The following is a 19924-nucleotide window of genomic DNA, read 5'->3' as shown; positions in this document are numbered from 1 at the left end:
CCATTCTGTAAGTCAGAATGGGGAGCGTCCACGTCAATCAAGCAGAGCCATCTACAGCAACGTAAAGAAGCCTGTGCGTTCCTGCAGCCGCGTATCTTTCCCCCACGATCCCGTACTATTTCGTTCCTGTTTGTATAGAGATCTAAGGTATTGACCAACAAGTCACAGAAACACTCGTACGTCTACAATTAACCACAAAAATCCTCTTGCCAGCGACAGGTTTGTGAAATATGGGTTTTCAGACATGCCCACTACATGACTGGTAGGAGAATTGGACAAGAACCAGATGCCTCCCCACCTGCTCTTTTTCCTGCGCAGAATCTTACAGATGCACTAAATATACTTTGTCTTTATCTTAAAGATTGAGATAGAAATTGTTCCGCTATTAAGTTCTGATGTTGCGGTTTTTCAAACAGCACAGAAGCAGTGGCACCAGCCTTTAGTTCCTCTTCCCTTTGGCGATCCTCTTGGTTACAAATGCCACAAAAGTAGCCAGGAGTGCCTGAGTTGCTCATGCCTGAATCCCATGGCAGAATCTACACATAGGTGTCTGGCACTTGGGAGGTTCTCTGTATTTGCTAAATGTTAGAAAAATGAACAGTTGTATTGATAAGTACTATTTTTGTCTCTTTTCTGTCTGACCATTCATGTAATATCCCATAATATTCACCAACCTCTAAATACACAGATGCATAGGACTTTGTCACTGGCTTTTTAGGGATGTTCTTGAGACACCGAAGCCATTCTACCTCTCCACCTCTCTGAGTTTGCTTTTGGCCATTTGACTCTCGGGCTGATTATAATCACCCTAATAGAGTCTGAGTCATGGCTCGGAGAAAACACTACATCATTTTACCCTCTTGAGAAGAACACAAGCTGCAAGGCTTTGGTGGGAGAACGGTGACCTAAATGGTCGAGAACAGATGTCTACGTGGTCAGCTTTTAGCTCCGTTCTTTAATACTGCATCCTTTTGTCCTGGCTCGGAAGCTGAAAGGAGATCTGGACAGTTTCCTCCAAAGTGCAAATGGACCAGAATGAAGCTGGCGCTTGACCTGTGCTGTGTGTCTCCAAGTCACACAGGTGTGTGTGGCCAGTCCACACACAGTCCGCTGGATTTGGATGGGCTGTCCAATCCCTGAGCACAGTGTAACATGAATGTCCACGGGTCTCTTTCGCCTTTATGAGTTCCTGTCCTCCGCTGAACAATGGCCACGACTCACTCTTACTTTGCCCAAGTAATCAGTAGTTTCTGGACTTGGCCTTTAATTTCCTTCTCTTTCCCAAAATCTCCTCGATCCTGTGTTGATCTTACAGAAAAGAAAATGCCATTCTTTCCGAAGAGAGCAATGGTGTTTGCATGGACAGGGAAAGTCCCAGCCAGGACATGAAGGAGGGAGGAAGAGGTGAGGAGGGGAAGAGAAGATGGGGGAGAGAAAGAAAGGAAGGAGAAAAAAAAAGGGGGAAAGTCTTTATTCAAATGTTTTTACATTTCAATTTTTGTCTTATGAGCCCTTCAGTTTTAGAAGTCTACCTGAAACTATTTCCCATTCTTTCATTTTATAGTAAAATTTGAATTTCTGGACAATAATCGTTAAGAAATTCAAACTGTGGTGTGTCTATCTTTTAATCTTCGGTAGAGGAAGTGGTAGCTCATTTGAAAGGCCACCCTGTAGCCTGCTCCTTTTCTCTAGTTCCTTGTTATTTGCTACTGTCATTGATTTGTGGTGTCACAACACATCGGTTCAAGGAGATAAGGTATTTAGCCTGGTGGTTAGTGGGCCAGAGCAAACACATGAGATTAAAACTGGAAAAAAGAAATCCAGAGTGAGTTTGTAGCCCATGTTTCTCTCACAGACAGAAAAGACAGGGGGAAGTGACGGCCTCTGTTTCCTCAGTATGGAATGTGACCGGTGACGCCTGGTGCCTTTTCCGAGTATGGCTGCTGTTATTCTCATCTCACAGGACATGTGGCTCTCTGGAAAAGGTCAGGAAACACTGGGGTCAACTTTCCTCTCCATATTGGCCATCACAGCAAAGGTGGGCATGAGCCTCCTGAACTGAGTTCTGACAGAGGCTGAGAGGCGCTGTGCCTTCACCATCACGCAGCAGGATCTTCTCAGTTCAGGGTGGCCCCCAACCTGCTGCTGAGTCACTGGTGCTCAGCCTCTCAGCCCCAACCTTACCACACCTAAGCATCCTCTCCTGCAACACTAGACGTGTGTGTGTGTGTGTGGTGTATTATGTGAACATGTACAATGTGGATAAATCACAGGTGTCCTCGTGTGTGGCTTTCGTGCCTTAGCATGAACGAGGAGGTCAGTAGGACAGCTGCACTCATTCTCTCCACCCATCACATGGGTCTCCAGGAGTCAATCTCGGGTCCTCGGTCACCATGGCAAACATTTTCACCCAGGGAGCCATCTTGCTGGCCCAAGCCCTCACTGCTTGAGACAATTTTCCTCTCTGAACGTGGAGCTGACTAGCCAGTTAGACAAGCTGGCGAGCGAGCTCAGGAGCTGCTCCCCTTCCCCAGCTCTCAGCGCAGCCGCCACAGCTGACTTTTCACGTGGGTTCTTGGGATCTGAACTCAGGTCTTCGGGAAAGTTCCAGAAAGTGTTTACCTGCCTGAAACTATTTCCCATTCTTTCATTTTATAGTAAAATTTGAATTTCTGGACAATAATCGTTAAGAAATTCAAACTGTGGTGTGTCTATCTTTTAATCTTCGGTAGAGGAAGTGGTAGCTCATTTGAAAGGCCACCCTGTAGCCTGCTCCTTTTCTCTAGTTCCTTGTTATTTGCTACTGTCATTGATTTGTGGTGTCACAACACCTACACAAATGTGCACACATACTCACACGCACATGCACACCCTTACACATGCATAAAAGTGCATTCTCACAGATGAGTACACACCCAGTTTAGTTTCTAAATTAAACATCACTTCTTTTAATTATGTTGGTTAGTTTTTTTATCGATTTGACACAAGCCAGAGTCTTCAAAAAAAAAAAAAAAACAGGCAACTCAACTGAGAAATAGTTTTCCCCAGGCTGATCTATGAGCAAGCCTATATGGGGCACTTTCTTGATTGCTGGTGCATGTGGAAAACCCAGCCCACTGTGGGTGGTGCCACCCTTGGGTAGGCAAAAGCAAACTGAGGAAGCAGCCTTGCGGAGCAAGCCAGTAAGCAGTGTGTCTCCATGACCTTTGATTCAGTTCCTGCCTTCTGGTTCTGGCCTTGAATTCTTACCTTGGCTCTTCCCGGTGAAGGACTACAAACAGGAAGTTGCTTTTGGCCACGGTGTCTTATCACAGCGATAGAAACCCAAACTAAGACAGACACACTGTCAATTACTGTAACTATGTGTGTACATCTGTCTACATACATATGTGTAAGTCCAGTGCTTTAGACTACATGTTTGTGAAATAGCGAACACTGGAGTTAGTTTACAAAAGCTTTGCCAGAGATCAATCACGTTACACAGAATGTTGAAATAATCAGGCCTCATGCACTAAAATGCAGGCTCGCATTGTTTCCTTGTGATACATTAGTTCAAACTAGGAGAATTTAGCTTCATGATAAGGGCTGGAAACAGCTTGCCGCGAGGTATGATTCTCTTACAGGCATGCATGCTCAAATCGCTACTATCCTCTTACTAGCGCATGGCTTTAATTTAAAATGCTCACACTAAGCAAGATCATTTTTAAATATGTGTCTTCGTACTTTTTAAAAATGTGTTTGGCCATTTGAATGTGCTTGCTGGCACATCCCACAGAAGAGCCTTGTGAATCTGAGAAGCGTCTGTCTGCGTTACTCCAGTTAGGCAGAGCGGAGTCAGCTGATTTACTGGACTCAGATGTGTTAGCTCTGAGCTCGGTGCCTTTTGCAGCAATTGTTCTTCAGCTTTTATGGCCAGTGTGGTCATAGCAGAGAGCAAAGAATCCATATCTCTCAAAAGAGTCCTTGTGCGTCTCCTATGGCGTGGCAGTACTGCTGTTTTGATGTGAGAATTTATGGATATCACTATTGCATATTTAGATGCATAAGCATTTATCACTGGAAGCCGTTCTGGAAAGTTTACCCTAGGAAGTGGCTGCTATTGGGTGCGGTGAGGTCATATACACTACCTATCAACTGAGAGCCATTTCACTCAGCAAGATAACGAGGTGGTTTTGTTGTTCTTGCTTTATTGCAGTGGTTGGATTTACTGAGGTAGAGTGTGGTCTCTTTGGGCCATTTGGATTGGAGACTTCTCGCTTGCCTCTCTGCTCAGTGGGTGCAGAGGAGACACCTGTTTCTGGTCTATCTCACTTACACCGTAAGGATGTGTTCCTTGGAACTGGAGAGTTCTCAGTTAAGATGTGTGCCCATTTATTCTTTCTCTCTCTCTTTTTTACCCCCAACTTTGGGGATATGATGTTTACCTCTTGCCCACTGCATAGGGTCAGTTCAGGCTCACAACTTTTGCTGCCAACCTTTTCTATCACATATAGAAAGCCATAGCCAGCATAGGCTAGCCTAACAAAATATAGCAAATATATTTAATAGCTTTTTGTCACCTAGCACCCATCAGAATCAAGTTCCAAAGTCCGAGGGTGAGCCACCCATTTTCATAGACAAGTTCAATAAGACAGGAATAACCTTAGCAGACTCAATGAGGGCTTGATCGAACAGTGACAGGCAGAGGAGTCCAGCAGGATCCCAAGGTTAGATTATTTTCGACCCATCTGTGCAGCCTTCTTTATTTTAAAGTGCGGGGAAAGATCATTTCTAGCAGAGGAATCTTACAATCTACAACCAAGAAAGTGTGACCAGAGATTTATAGCTAACGTTCACACCAAATGGCAGGAGAGTTCGAGCAAAAATCTTAGCTCCTATCACTGGCTTTAGGAAAAAAGATGTTTTTGTTTTTAACACCGCCTTTCAGAAGAGAGAATCTAAATTTAATGGACTGTTTGAAGGAGAATGAAGAGGCGTGGGTAGGGCAAGAGCAAGTTTCCTTCTGAAGACTTGGTTTGCTTGTGTTGTGTTCTGGGTCTCCACTCTGTAAAGGACAAGGTCTCAGCAGTCTGGCAGTACCTTCCACAGAGAGCCATTTTGTGTTCTGGGTCCCCGCTCTGTAAAGGACTGGGTCTCAGCACTCTGGCGATACCTTCCACAGAGAACCATGTTGCTTCCTCTCTATGGTTGTTAGGCTTCTTCCAGGCCCCATAGCCTGAGCCTTCCGAATAGGTTTCCTGACGTTCGCTGCCTGTTTCAAGCCCTACACACATGCTCCTTCTTTAGGAACTTTCTCTCTCTCTTCCTTCCTTCTTTCCTTCCTTCCTTCCTTCCTTCCTTCCTTCCTTCCTTCCTTCCTTCCTTTTTTCTTTCTTTTTCTCTTTCTTTTTTTCTCCTTCTTTCTTTCTTTCTTTCTTTCTTTCTTTCTTTCTTTCTTTCTTTCTTTCTTTCTTTCTTTCTTTCTTTCTTTCTTTCTTTGCCCGGCCTTGGTCTTCATCTGGCTTTCACCAATTCTTCCCTTTCTACCTCCTGTCTCTGTTCACACGCACGCACGTCTCAGTTTTACAATTGGGAACCTAACTAAGACTTGTGGGGCTTTTTGTTTGTTAGTTTTTTCTTTGTCCTCTGGTGTTAATGGCCTCACTTTCTGTCCAAAACTTGTTTAGGAAGTGGGAGAACCCATACTGAAATAAATTCTTCTTTAGATGCGCACATCAAAGCAGATGTGCACATAAGATAGCATTGAATACACGGAGTGACTTGTGAACCAAGCTTCGATTCTATACTCTCTGAGATGGTCAGGGTTACACTGACAAAATCCTTAGGCACAAGCCACAAAGAGGAGCATAGGTCTGATGTGGAATTCCCTTCTGTATGCTGTGAATACCATTGGTTAATAAAGGAATTGACTTGGCCTGTTAGGATAGAACAGAGCTAGGCGGGAAAACAAAACTGAATGCTGGGAAAAAGGAGGTGAAGTCAGAGAGAAGCCATGGAGCCACCACTGGAGACAGACGTGCTGAAACTTTGCTGGTAGGGCCACGACCTCATGGTGATGCACAGATTAATGAAGATGGGTTAAATTAAGATGTAAGAGTTAGCCAATAAGAAGTTAGAGCTAATGGGCCAAGCAGTGAGTTAAATAATATAGCTTCTGTGTGATTATTTCAGGTCTGAGCTGCTGAGCAGCCAGGAAATGAACAAGCAGCCTCCTTACTACGTAGGTCATTGTCATTTGGTCTGTTCTTTAACACATCCCACATGGTACTATCTTCTATATGTGAGGTTGTTGATTTTGTTGATTGTGTTTGTCGGTGTGTGAAAAGTTTGTGCTTTTCAACATGAAACTCACTCCCTACAACAAGGAGAGGCTTGTCTGTGTGGGGCTTACAGGACTTGAGGCCAGAGGAGAAGTTGTCCCACATCTTGTATCATGATCAACTGAGCCATCAGGAACCGTCCACATGGACAAACAGAATCATCGGCCCATGTCAAATTAGGAGTTCCCCCTTTTGTTTTAATGTTATTTTCAGATGATCATAGCTGAATTTATAGAGCGAAACAATTGCGTAATGTGATTCCACTGCAAAAGAATGAAAAGGTTTTTTTTGTTTAACTTAAGCAAATAAGTTAATTGCTAATCTCTTAAATAATTCAAAATTGCATATAGGTAGATGTAAGTTTGATAAGTATAGGAAGAAATGATACAGTTGTATGTGCATGTGTTTACAGATTTGGTGATAATCGCATGTTTTGATTATTGATATTCTATTATAACCTTTTGAGGATTGTTGCATCCATAAAGAGCTGGAATTAATTCAAAATGTGGAAATTAGGAAAATGTGGACTGAGAGTTGTTTGAGAGACTGAAGGAAGAATGTGACTTCTGTCCCTGTTCCCTGTATCTTACGGTATTCTCATAGCTTTGTCTCAGAGTACAATCAATTAGATGTAACCAGAGTGCCCATACTGATTAAGACATTGTTCCTTTGATGCCTGGCATCCATGGACATAATTAAGAAATGTGGGCAAAATTATTTATCACCTCCCATCCTCTAATTGTGGAGGTCTTTTCATCACCACGGATGACATCTGAGTCACCTTAGAGCAAAGTGAGTCACCAAGTGTGGTAGAACATGCGTCGGCCCACGCAATGCAGGAGAGGCTCAAGTCAGCCTAGGAAGTGAAAGCGTGTAGCAGACAGAACACATACAAGCTCCTGCAGCCTATACTTTAATGCCCAAAAAGAGCAAATGACATCATGACTAAAAAGATCCATAGACTTAAGGAAGTTGGGTAGAATTAGGCGGAAGGAAGGGAAGGGCTGGCATGCTTGTATTGTGTCGCTGTAGGGCTTTTCTTAAAAGGAGGGATATGAGTTAAGAAGGGAAACCAAACATGGGGTTTGCAGAAGAGAGTATTTGGGGAGCACAAAGAAGGGATGCTGAGGCAGCAACCCAGTGGAGCGTGAAAATGGCCACACTGACCAGTGTATGATGGAAAAAATAGTCCAAGATGAGCTTGGAGAAATATACCCATGGACAATTTACCCATGAAGCTCTGGGCCTCGAAAAAGGGTTGAGTTTCATTCTAAAGTCAAATAATCAGAATCCTGGAAATCTCAGAAGTAGCTCACTCAAAAGAGCTGGGATGGTAGGGATATGTTTGCTTTTTCTGTGATGAGCGACACATTCATTGTCAGAGAATGTGGATGCTGGTTAAGGGAACAGTCTGAGAAACTCCATAGATGTGGCTCTGAAAACTGGAGCAAGCTTTCTATGCCTCCTTTTCCTCTTAAATTGATAATTGCAGCAATAGTACATATCTCATAGAGTTGTTCTGAGACAGAATAAAACCTTTCTATCAATTATATAGTCCTACTTGGTCCATAAATAAATAATAAGTATTACTAGTATTAATATTGTTATATTCAAAGTAAGCAAAAGAAAACAGTTTCTGAAGTGGATTCTAATACACGTTCTTGCTAAGAGAGCAGTCATTTAACTGATGCAAGGTGACAATCTTGCTTCCGAGAGTTTGTCCCTGCAAACATGCTGTTAGTATTTCTTTTCTGGGAAGCACAATATTGTTTGCATATACACAGAGAGGGCGAGTCTTTAAATTCTTCCCATGTTCACAGAGCCTCCCTGTTAAAACACCCCTTTAACAATCATGAATTCAGATTACAGATGCATCTTACAAGAGGATACCCCAAAATTCCCCTGAGTAGTTAATTGGCTATTTGTGCTTAAATCATACTCCCCATTTCCCTGACTAGCCAGAGCAACACTCCAGAGCTTCATTTTGGCTTTATAGAACATGACTCGGAGAAGTTCGTGATAGGCTGGGTGCAGAGCCCTGTTGCTTGAGAAAGTGTCAGCATGGACTCTGTCTTCCACCTTCGTCTCCTTACTCTCCAAGGCTGCTTGCTTGGAAGACAAAGCCTTAACAGTCTGTCAGGACTTCAGTGTTTGTGCTTCAGGTATCTGTTTAGAATAACTTCAATATTCTGTCCTGTGGGAGCCTTTTGGAAGTTAGAATTTTGGTGGACAGTTAAAACATTAGAGACGTTATTTGTACATGTTAGTCTGTCATATTCCAAAACCTGGTGGAAGCTTCTCCCATGGGCTAATTCTATAGTAACTATCATTAAACTGTTAACAGTGGGGGCTGGAAAGGTGGCTCAGTCGTTAAACACATGGACTGCTCTTACAGAGAGGACATGGGTTTCACTTCCAGTACCCACGTTGGGTGGCTCACAGTGGCCTCAATGTGCAGCTCTAGACCTGATGTTCTCTCCTGGCTTCTGTGGCACCCACACTCACACATGCACAGACCCACAGGAAGAAGCAAACAGCACATAATTTTAAAAAATCTTGATAAATGTACAAAGTGACCATTTCTGTTATCCCATTACTTTCCCTAGTTACTGACAATTTTCCTGCCATTTTGCCAGTGATATGGCCCAAGTGGAGGCTCCAATCTGCTTCAAAACCCACATATTTTAAACCCACAAATGGCTACATGAGTCACTGTTGTAAAAACCAGAGGAAGTCAGGAAATGCCACCCTCACACTTGTGCTCAGAGTGGCTGTGGAAGTCCACCGTGACCATGGTGACGCAGTGACAGAGGTGACAGAAGGTCTCACGAGCAGTGGGACACCCTGAAAGCATTGCTTCACTCAACAGCAGCTAACTGCACCCCTGGTGAAAGACCTCCCTCAAGGCCTCCCATCACTCCCCAGCTCCACAACTCCGAGGTGAGGTGAGTGACTGCCGGGTTCTTTTCTCTGCAAGGCATCGCCCATATCAGTCAACCACCTGCCCACAGCATTTCCACTGTTCTTCTTAACTCTTTAGTGTCTCAGGGTACATTTTAGGTTTAATGTTGACTTTTATGCCACTTATATTAATGCTACCCCCACATTCTTCCAATATATTGATGTCCCCAAACCCTCTGATCACTCAAAACTCAGCTCATTTTTTTATCCTTTTAAAGAGATTGACAAAGTCTCTAGTGGACGTTGGGTAAGAACAAGCGGCTAAACAGAATTAGAAGTTGTGCTCTTTGGAAGAGATCCTATTTTGCCTTTTGTACCACCGTTGGATGAGTGAACCACATATGAGCACTCACAGATATATGTCAGGAAATCAGAAAAGAGGGTTTATTTTTTAGGTGAATAAAAAAGATTTTATTCTTGAAACCTTCATCTCAAACTAAATGGATGTTAAGGAAACATAGATGAATTCAGAATTTCCACTACTCATATAAACTTGTGAGTTGCAGATATAACGTTAGATATATTTATCAGAATAATCATTCTGCTACTTTAGTATTGCAAGCAATAAACGTAGTAAGGGCTCAAAAAATGAAAAGTTACTACAATCCAGGCCATGACAACGCATAAAAATTTTGCCACCATAAATGTACTGGACAAAGTTCACACTCTCACTCACTGTCTGAACTGCTCTTTGGGGTCTATTTGATTGTTAAATTACTCTGTTTTTAAAATTGTTTTTACTAACAAAATAAAGGGGTTCATCGCGATATTGTTCTGTGTGGTAATAGCCTGCGCTGCTCCTGTCTGACCTTTTTTCCTGCACTGTAGCATCCTCCCTCCATTGTTGTCATCATGCCAACCTTCTTTTAGCATCCATGTGTGAGAGACGACCCACGGTGTTTGACTCTCTGTCTGGAATCTTTTTTTTTTCTTGCTTTGATACCGTCCAGGCCCACCCATGCAGTAGCAAATGGTAAGGTCTCCTTGGCTGTAAAGAGGAATGATTCAGCATTTACACACTGGCCTGGTTTGAGTGAGAAGCGCCCCTCATAGGCTCAGGTAACTGAGCAGGAGGACTCTAGTGGCTGGCCGTCTTAGTAGAGATTAAGGAAACTGCAGGAAATAAGACCTTGCTGGAGGAAATTTATCACTGGGAGCTGAATCTGAGAGCTCGGAGCCACACTTACATCACAGTCTCTGCTTTCTACGCGGGGTTGAAGATGTGATCTCTCGGGTCCTGCTCCAATCGCCTGCTGCCATGCCCTCGCTGTTGTTGACTCTTGCTCTAGAAACTTAAGCCCAGTTAAACTGTTTCTTCCTAAACTTGCTTCGGACTGTGGTACTTCATCACAGCTCCGGAAAAGTCACTAACACATGCACAAACACATGTTTGCTTCTGACCATGGTGTTTTATCACGGCTCTGGAAGTCACTAACACACGGACAAACACATGTTTACTTTTGACCATGGTGTTTTATCACTAACACATGCATGAACACACATATGAGCTTGCACCCCCATCACCCCTTCCCCTTTGTATATGATGGGGAACTAGGTTGCCTCCCATCTTGACTGTTCTATGATGGTTGCTGTAAAGAAGGTGGAGTATGGATGTATTTAAAGTCATGACTTATTTCCCGTGGGTATGCACCCACAAGAAGGTATCACTGGTCCACATGGTGGGTCTATTTTTAATTCCTTTTCAGATCTCCATATTGTTTTCCATAATGAAGGCTCGGAACTTTGTTGTCCTATAGTGCCCAGCAGAATCTTACACACACCGTTGCGAATCCCTGGGATGCCTTACATTTGGGGAATGACTACACTCACAAGCTTGAGTTAGAATCTCCTCATGGGTTTGCATTTCTGGGATGCCAGGAAGAGTTGCACAACTTTCCGTGCTCCTAGACTTTGTCTGTATGTCAGAGACAGAGAAATACCTTGGCCACGTCTGCTTTTAAAGATTTGTTTATTTTTTTTTACGTGTAGGCATGTTTGCCTGCTTATACATATGTCCATGTACCATGTGAACCCTTAGTGCCTTTGTAGGTCAGAAAAGTGGGAAGGTTGAGGAGAAAGGATGAATAGTTATAGGCATTTGTGAGTCACCGTAGGGGAGCTGGGATCAGAACTCGGGTCTTCCCAAGAACAGCCAGTGCTCTTACATCCAGGGCCCTCTCTCCGGCCCTGACCTTTGCCCACTTCTTGATCTGGTTTTATGTTTCATGTTATTAATCGCATTAGTTCTTTATAAAACCTTGGGTGTAAGGTTTGGTTTATAGGTAGGCTTCCCAACTTGTCAGTTCCCTTATTTATTTATGTTTTGTTTATTTTTATCGATTGTCTCCTATGCTGCCACAGAACATTTTGTTTTCTGTAATCCTGCTCATTTCCAATTTTTTGAGATTTGGGGGTGACTTTGAGGAAAATGACTCCCAAGATCAGTTCCAAGGAGCGTGTTGTGTTTAGATTCTTATACTTTTGTGTCGATTTTTGTGTTTCTTATAGGATAAAAATCTAATTGCAGACCTTGGGTACAAAAAAAAAAAAGTCTCTGCACCACCATCCATTCGCGCTATCACCTTTGTCCATCGTGGCCTTTTGGTTGTGGGATCTTAGCTGACTATGTAGACTTGATTTTGAGGATTTTATATTTTGTTTCGTTTTCTATGTATTTTGCGTATAGCAAGTTGATAATCATAGACTTATAATGTAATTTTAACTTGGTAACAACAATGATTCCTGGTCATTTTTCAGAACTGCTTTGTTTTATTTTCAGTTCTATTTGAACTTGGGGATTATCCTTCCTATTTGTATAAAGTACGCTAGTGAGTGTTTCTTTTAATTGGGGATTGCAATGAGTCCATACATTTTCTCAGTATCTTAGACACCTTAACAATATTAATCTTCCCTTTCATGAACATAAAGTAACTTTCCATTCACCTTGTCTTCTTGAGTTTCCTTCATCTGTATTTTGTAGTTTCACTGTAAGACTTAAGAATTTGCATTAATCATTTTAATGATAAATAACCTCAGTGAAGAATGTTAGATTACCTCTACAAGATCTGCATGGGTTAGGATTTAAAAGAACGACCAAGATATCAAAACCTGCTAACTCTCTCCCAGCCATTGGTAGTTCTTCATCTCCTCATGTCTGCCCTTCGGCTCATTGGCGTGGAACTACCCAGTCGTTAACGTCCGGTGTAGATATCTAGGAATAGCTCTTGACATCCCGTTTCTGTAGTTCGTCTGGAGACAAGTGGTGAAGCATACTGGGAAAGCACAGGTCCCCTGAGCTTAAATGGAGACACTCACTTTGGCAAAGGCAGAAGGCACGCTCCTGGGTCGGTTGACAGGAACGCCTCACATTTGGGTGCTTCCATGAGCAGCCAAATCGCAGAACCGTCACATCTTGGTACACTGAGGCGCTTCAGACAGCCGATTAGTGTAAGCGGTGTTTTGGAAAACCATCGACAGTTAGCTACTGTTCTTTCAAACACTGTTTTGTAGCTCTGACAGAAACTTGGTTTAACTTACAGAGGGAGAGGGAGAGACAAAAGAGAGATGTCGTGTGAATTGCCCAGCGGAGAGAGGCAGAGCCCCTCATTTACGCGTCGAGCGTGACATGGTATTAACCTTCCTGATGGACGTATGTGATAAAGTGACATGTCAGTGGAGGGGGGGGGGTGTGACACTGCACCTGGACGGGGATGAAACAGTTGCCTGAATACTGCTCTATTATTGCAGTTTGCAAACCTTGAGTAAACTCAGTCAGCGGTTGTGTAATTGGTTATTCAATCCCGACCCTTGTTCACAGCTCAAAGCCAGGAACACTGAGACCTGTTGCCAATTTGACTGAATATAGTGACTGTACTCGGCCGGGGCCGAATACTGGAGCCAGGCCTTTTCCTGTGGGCCGGTTTCCACCATGTCTGAGGCTGGCTCGGTGACAGTAGGTCTTTTGTTGTGCGAGCCTGGCTGCTGCTCCCCTTCTTTGCAGAAATGTCTAACAGCTACACAAATAAAGAAGATAGGAGAAGGGAGCCAGTGTAGCAGATCTCTGAGGAAGCCTGGTGCAGTTCTCAGCTCTCCCGCCGCCCTTCTTTCTGTGGGAGGTAGGTGGGGGAGCCGGCTTAAGTAAATTCAGGGGAGGACACAGAATCCGCGTCTAGAAAACAAGTGAACCTCCGTCGTCCCCGTGGAACATGATATGTGTGGAGACATTGCGTGTATAACTGGATGCATGAACATGGGTTTATGAAGAAGGCGTGTTTACCTTTCCTCTTTTTTCCTTTGAGAATCTGTGAACGAAGAAGGTGGGTTTTGCTGAGCCCTCCGTTATGCTGAAAGATATAGTGTGTTTACAAACCTGTTATATATTTAACTTCGCGAAGCAGGCACCGCACCGTTCTGGCTGTGCACACTGGACTCTGGCCAGTAGACTAACCACTCAAGTCTAGTAAACTCAGGGAAAAGCCAGCAGTCTTTGATTCGAATATCTGAGCTGCATAATGCCCTGTCCTCTTAGACAAAGGGCTTCGTGAAGGAATCTCTATGACATGTGGCCACAATTAGGTGAGATGGTCCGAGAGGCCCGAGTCCCATCCCTGATCAGCGATGCTTCTGTGGTGATACTGCTTCTGCATGCGGGCTGGGACAGCTCACCAAGTGTGTGTTCACAAAGCAGAGCGAAGACACACACACACAAATGCATTCTGAAATGGTATTTTGTAGAGGTTGTGTGAGTATGTGTGTGTGTCTGTGAGCGTGTGCATGCTTGCATGTGCACACACACACACAAACAAATTTCTTGATGCCTCCTCCTGGTTCTACCCCTCATACCCAAAATGTATAAATACACACACACACACACTCATATGCACACACTCTCTCACACACACATCTGTGCCGCCCCCCCCCCCCCCACACACACACTGACTGAGACCTCAGCCAGCAGTATCACAGCTTATTAGGGACTGTCCAGGTCTTCTACCACGAGTGGCCTTAGCACTCTGAGGTACAGTCATAGCCTTGATCCGTCAAGGTTTCATTTCAGCTGACTGTTAGCCTCCTGGGAGGAGCTGCTGGGAGCTCCCACTATGTTGGGAGGGTGAGAAGACAGCGACCTATGGGAAGGACGATGAGGCAAGGCAACCGGTCGGAGGTGGTTCTGATGCCAAGCAGTGACTGAAGGAGAGAAGCAAATTGGTGGTATAGAAAATTAATCTTTAAAATGGGGCCAACTATTGTAATGCAAACATTAAAAACAGAGGGAACAGTGAGCTGGAAATATGAGAGGGGAGGACCATGGAAATTCCAACAGAAGCCTTTAATGGAAAAATACACCCGGCCATCTCATTATGTGAGCCTTCCTGGGAGCCAAGTACCATGAGTGTCATTATAAAAGTGGTACTATAAAAATTGATTATAATCAAACTTAATGTATTTAGGTTTAATAAAGGCATTATACAGCTGTCCTGAGTATCATGGTATAATAGGGGCTCCTTAGCATTAGATTCGTGCTAAGTATCGCATCTCACAGTGTTGCCAGTTAGAGGTCTTTACTTCCTGATGGGAAAATAGGAAGTTGGGTCAGTGAAGGGAAGGTCGCAGAGTTGGGCCGCAGCCCCATTAACCTCGGAAAATACAGTTCTGTGTGCGACTTGCCATTGTAATCTCTCTGATGCTTCTCTACTTTATCACACAGTATATGGCAAACAGATGTCCCCTCTAAGCCACTGTCTGTAATTTCTGAAATTGTCGGTGTCTATCTAGAAGCCTGGAGCTGCTGGGGAGGAGTGGCTGCTTCAGATGCCTCGTTAGTTTCTTGTAGGTAAGAGGCAGGCATGCTGAAATGATATGGGGACCGCCCGAGAGCGGAACACGTAACTAGAATCCACAGCGTGAGGGATAAACTTTTCCTTCTTATTTTTACCCCTCAGGGCTGTGGTTTCTGATGGTTGTGTTGTTAACACCAACAACAGAAGGGATGAAATTCTTACAATAACAAGGTTTTCAGTTAAACTCAGATCAAGTGTCCTTCTGGATGTGCTGGATTTGGGTCATCTGTGGCTTGATTTGCACTGAACTTTTCATATTTCGGGATTTGGCATTGTGGATGCTGTTATAAGCTGAACAATTTGCAGAGAAAATAGAGAGAGAGAGAGAGAGAGAGAGAGAGAGAGAGAGAGAGAGAGAGAGAGAAAGAAAGAAAGAAAGAAAGAAATGGACTGTAATAATAGACCAAGGCTGGCTGCATGGTAGGAAAACCCATTAGATTATGAAATGCCCCTGTTAGTGAAATTTGCACAGCTTTTTCTTAAGGAACCCAGCGCTGTCACTACCCCAAATTTCTCTTCTTCAGCAGCTTCCTAAAAACAATGGGGCCTTCCTCCTTCTCTGTGGAGGAATCCTTTTATAAGCACGAAAACACATACTTTAAATGGAGAACCCATTATCTACGCTTGATCCGGTCACAGAATCCAGATCAGTCTGTTACGACAAAGCTGAAGTAGCCAAATTTACATGTTTATTGTATTAAAGATCTTACATTGAAATATTCACCTGTGCCGTTTATAATGGCTTGTTTGTGGGTTTGTGGTCTTTGAGACAGAGTCTCACTATGATGTCCAAGCCCCTATCCCAGGGGATTAGCTACTCCACAGAGATGTCCTAGAATCTAGATGTCTCTGAGTTTCTACCACGTGAAACTCAACCATCAATGCTTTGCATCATTCCCAAGCATGAAAGGCTTGCCCTCTCATCCCTAGGTCATATTAATTGCTCTTCAACTTTCATGGTTTGTCCATCCCTTTGAAATAAAATACTCATCTTTTCTTAAATTGGTAATTGTGGATAATTCAATTTTTATTCATTTAAGTCCTTAGACTGTTTTAAAGGATTCTTTCTGCCCTTTAAAACATTTATTCCTGTAGAGTGGTGAATTGTGTGATGTCTTCCTCACCCACAAGACCCCCTTCCATTTATTATGAGGGGTAGAATTAAAATTCTGTGTAACTACTGCAGGTCAGTTATCCTGAATACTTGTGCGTATAATTTATCCAGGTGACATGTAGCTATGTGTTGTTGTCTTTATTGTTACGCGATAGTATACAGAAGTCAGCTAGATAACTCTTAGCTTGTTCCTGGCAGGAAAAGCCATGACAGAAGCAGACCATGGGGCAGCACTCCTCTTCTGCGCCGTCCTCCCCAGCATTTAAACACTCTCAAGTGTCCTCCACAGTGTCGCCCTCCAGTCATTGCGTGGGGACCGTGATTTGCTCGATGACATTGACCAATGTTCTTTTAAGAACAAATGAGGGATAATCGTTTAAGTGTGGCTGACCCATGGAAACCCATGTCAGTTATGTTCAGAGGGGGGTGGACCGAGTGGTTTATTTTCTGCCACAAGCTGATGCCCAGGGTTAATAACTTGTGGTCCCTCCATCTCCCAGAGGGCTTTGCCTAGACACTTCTGAATGAAGAGGACTTCCTTTAGTTCATATTTCTTGAATTTCCCAAGTTACCTGTGTCATTCTTTGACTAGACTTGGAAGCTACCCTGCCTCGTTTTCTACCATCCAGAGCTGTGGTCTTATTATCTCGGGGATTTCTTGTCCCTTTGTCTTTACATAACATCTGTACATCCAGTACACAGGTGATGCATTCTGTTCAAACGTGAATGCATGTGTCTAGTGTGGGACTCTGTAGTTCATGAGCCTTCATTTAAAACTTTCAAATGGAAAGTTTATCATAATCTACCGGTAAAACCCTGTGTTCTCACCCTCCCTCTGTGAAATAGTTTCAGACACTTTGGACCACTCCCTACTCCTCATTGTGTTTCTCCTTAATGTGCCCTCATGCCATGTAGTCGTAAACACAAATCCGCTGGACGACATCTGGATATTTTGGGTTCACGTTGTCTAATCATTGCCGAAATGACAGTGTGGCATTTGTTCCATCCCTTCACCTTTGAAAGAACTCAGCAGCTTCTGTTCTTTCAAATCTTACTCACTTCTGAAAGGTTTTCAAGTTTCCAGAGTCTGACCGAATGGGATGTTTTCTGCCCGTCTCTTCAAACTCGGATTCCGTGTTTATTTATCAAAATGAATGGTGAAAAGTTCAGGTTCCTGATCCTCAACCAAGACACATAAAAGTGAACACTTTGATGGCCCTTAAATGTTACCGTTTAGCAACCCCCTCCCCCATTAGAAATGAGGCGCCAGGTCCCAGAACCCATTTGGAGTCTGACTGGCATCAGGAATCCGCTCAGTGTTAGAAGGAAGCAGGGAGTATACTTTGTTGAAGGAATCCCCCAAATTTATTATCCATATGTATCACTTAGATAATTTCCTGTTGATACTGTCCTCAAATTTCTTTCTGATTACGGCAGGATGAGAAGTTGTCCAGTTTCTTAGAAATTGTTGTCTAGTAGAATTTTATATCTTTGATCTGATTGGTAATGATTAAATTATATAGGAAATCTTACCCAAAGTATCCTGTTCACACTCCTGTTTACTCTTCATTAGTTGAGTATTTAAAGGAGGCCATTGTCTCTCATTCTGGATCAGCGGATGAGATTCCAGGAGAGCAACCCAGTGACGTGGTATAGCATTTGGGGAAAAAAGGTTGGATTTGATTATCTGGCTGTGGGCCACAGTCTTACTGTCCTATAAGAGACTGAGTTCCCTGAGGGGTCAAGGCCATGTCTTGGGTGCTCATCACAGTGCTGCTGTGGGACCTGACTGGTTATTGTTAGATACATGGGTAAAGGAATATTATGTGAAGCTTTTGTGTCTGCGGTGTGTGTGTGTGTGTGTGTGTGTGTGCGCGCGCGCGTGTGTGTGTGTGTATACACTATATGTGAATCATGCAAAAGACAGAGTGGGCAAATCTATATATGATGTATATTATCATTTTTATAAAGTTCACATTTCACTTAGGATATAGAATGCATTAAAAACAAAGATGATAGTTGTGAACAAACATTCCATTTTGAATTTAATGTATGGATAGATGGGTTGCAAATGCCTAATTTTAACCCCCCTCCATTCACCAATAAGTGGATCAATGGCTCTGGTGATGTCATAAAGTGAAAACTATGCCAATCTCTTTTGCTTTTTTTCTATTTATCTTGATTTTGGTTTTTTTTTTTTACATTTTCATTTCTTTCCATGTTTAATTCTTTATCTTGTCCCTTCTTTGATGAAAATGACTTTTAAAGAAATTCCTAAAGGGTTTTTATGTTTTTACTTATTTTTTCCTATTCTACATTTTTTTGCGTGCTGTCAGAGAACATCGCAGTTAACATAGCAGTACACTTTCCCTTTGCTGGAATTACGTCTAAGCCTGGTAACATTAAATCATGCATTGCAAATGGATGTACTGTATTGTGTCTTCTGATTTTGGGTTCGTGGTGCTTCAACCTCTGTCTGAATTTGTTTTAGTTCTTACCTACAAGGGTACAACGTTTTGTCCTATTTCTAAGGCTGCAGACCAGTAGAGTATGTTAGGTGATTTTTCTATTTAGACACTTTTTGTCTTTCATTTCTGTTCTCCTCTGGCCACCTGCACAATTCTGCAAATGTGATTGTGAAAGACGGGTTCCGGCATGTTCTAAATGTCTAGTAAATGAATGACTGTATGAATATGCCATCTGCAGTTGGACGGTCATGTGGGTCATCATCCGAATACATGCATAGTCCGTGTCTATGTCTACATGTATAACTCAACATTTCATCTCAGCCTGTAAGCAGTAAGCACCACTCAGGGTTCGCAGGTGCAATGAGACCTTCATGGTCTCCTCCTCAGGAAGCTGCAAAGTGCCAAAGTGATCCTGCCTGGACTCTCCCACTTTACACACTAATAGTCCTCTGAGATGAAAACGCCGCTTGTTTTAAATATGTTTGGTTCTCAAATACCTTATGCTATAATTCTGCAGATCTTATGGTGCTTTTTCCTTATGATTCCATCATGGATACACAATAGAGAAAACGCTAAATGAAGCAGAATATACAAAACCTAAAACTTTTCTAATTTATCTCTGACCAGATAGTTGTTTGATAGTTGGAAGAGAGAAATGGGAGAAAATCCCTCCTAGGAAATGTTGGGGATTTTATAGAGTAGCTGCTATGTGCGCACAGTGGCCCACATCTTTCCTTCTGGGTTTCTTTTTTTTTTTGTAGTAGTAGTTGTCATTTATTTTTTTTTCATGCTTATATCCTTTTATTTTTTTTTCTTTTTTTTTAAATTTATTTATTTATTAAGGATTTCTGCCTCCTCCCCGCCACCGCCTCCCATTTCCCTCCCCCTCCCCTGATCAAATTCCTCTCCCTCATCAGCTTGAAGAGCAATCAGCATTGTTTGTAATATCCTTCTGGGTTTCTATCACATTGTTTGGACTTTCTGGTCTTCCCTCCTAGTAACGCTGGCTTCCTCCTGCTCCCTCATTGAATTTTTGGCTCCAAATAGACCATGTCCATCACTTTATAATGTTCATCATTTTATGACAGGGTCTTCCTCTCCCATTTTTATTAAAAGTTAAAATGAGTTTCCTCTGTGGAGATGGGAGATATTGGCATGAGTTAACCATGATGGTGGATGTGGGTGGAGATCGGGGTGAGTTAACCATGATGGTGGATGTGG

General features: G+C 43.0%; 1 protein-coding gene across 6 annotated transcripts in view; it reads left to right on the top strand.

Annotated features, from left to right (window-relative positions):
• Nucleotides 1-19924, top strand: part of Sox5 (SRY-box 5) — a 388682-nt gene that overhangs the window by 144169 nt on the left and 224589 nt on the right. Inside the window, exon 1 of one of the 6 annotated variants that reach the window (XM_026787924.1) lies at nucleotides 13349-13396. The exons of the other annotated variants lie outside the window; for them this stretch is intronic. The gene's annotated coding sequence lies outside the window, so the exon portion shown is untranslated. Of the gene's footprint in view, nucleotides 1-13348; nucleotides 13397-19924 lie in introns of those variants that run through there. 6 annotated transcript variants of the gene reach the window in all.

This window comes from Microtus ochrogaster (assembly GCF_000317375.1).
Source record: "Microtus ochrogaster isolate Prairie Vole_2 chromosome 14 unlocalized genomic scaffold, MicOch1.0 chr14_random_2, whole genome shotgun sequence".
NCBI lineage: Eukaryota > Metazoa > Chordata > Mammalia > Rodentia > Cricetidae > Microtus > Microtus ochrogaster.
The sequence above is the reverse complement of the archived record's forward strand: the minus strand, read 5'-3'. Positions and strand labels throughout refer to the sequence as shown.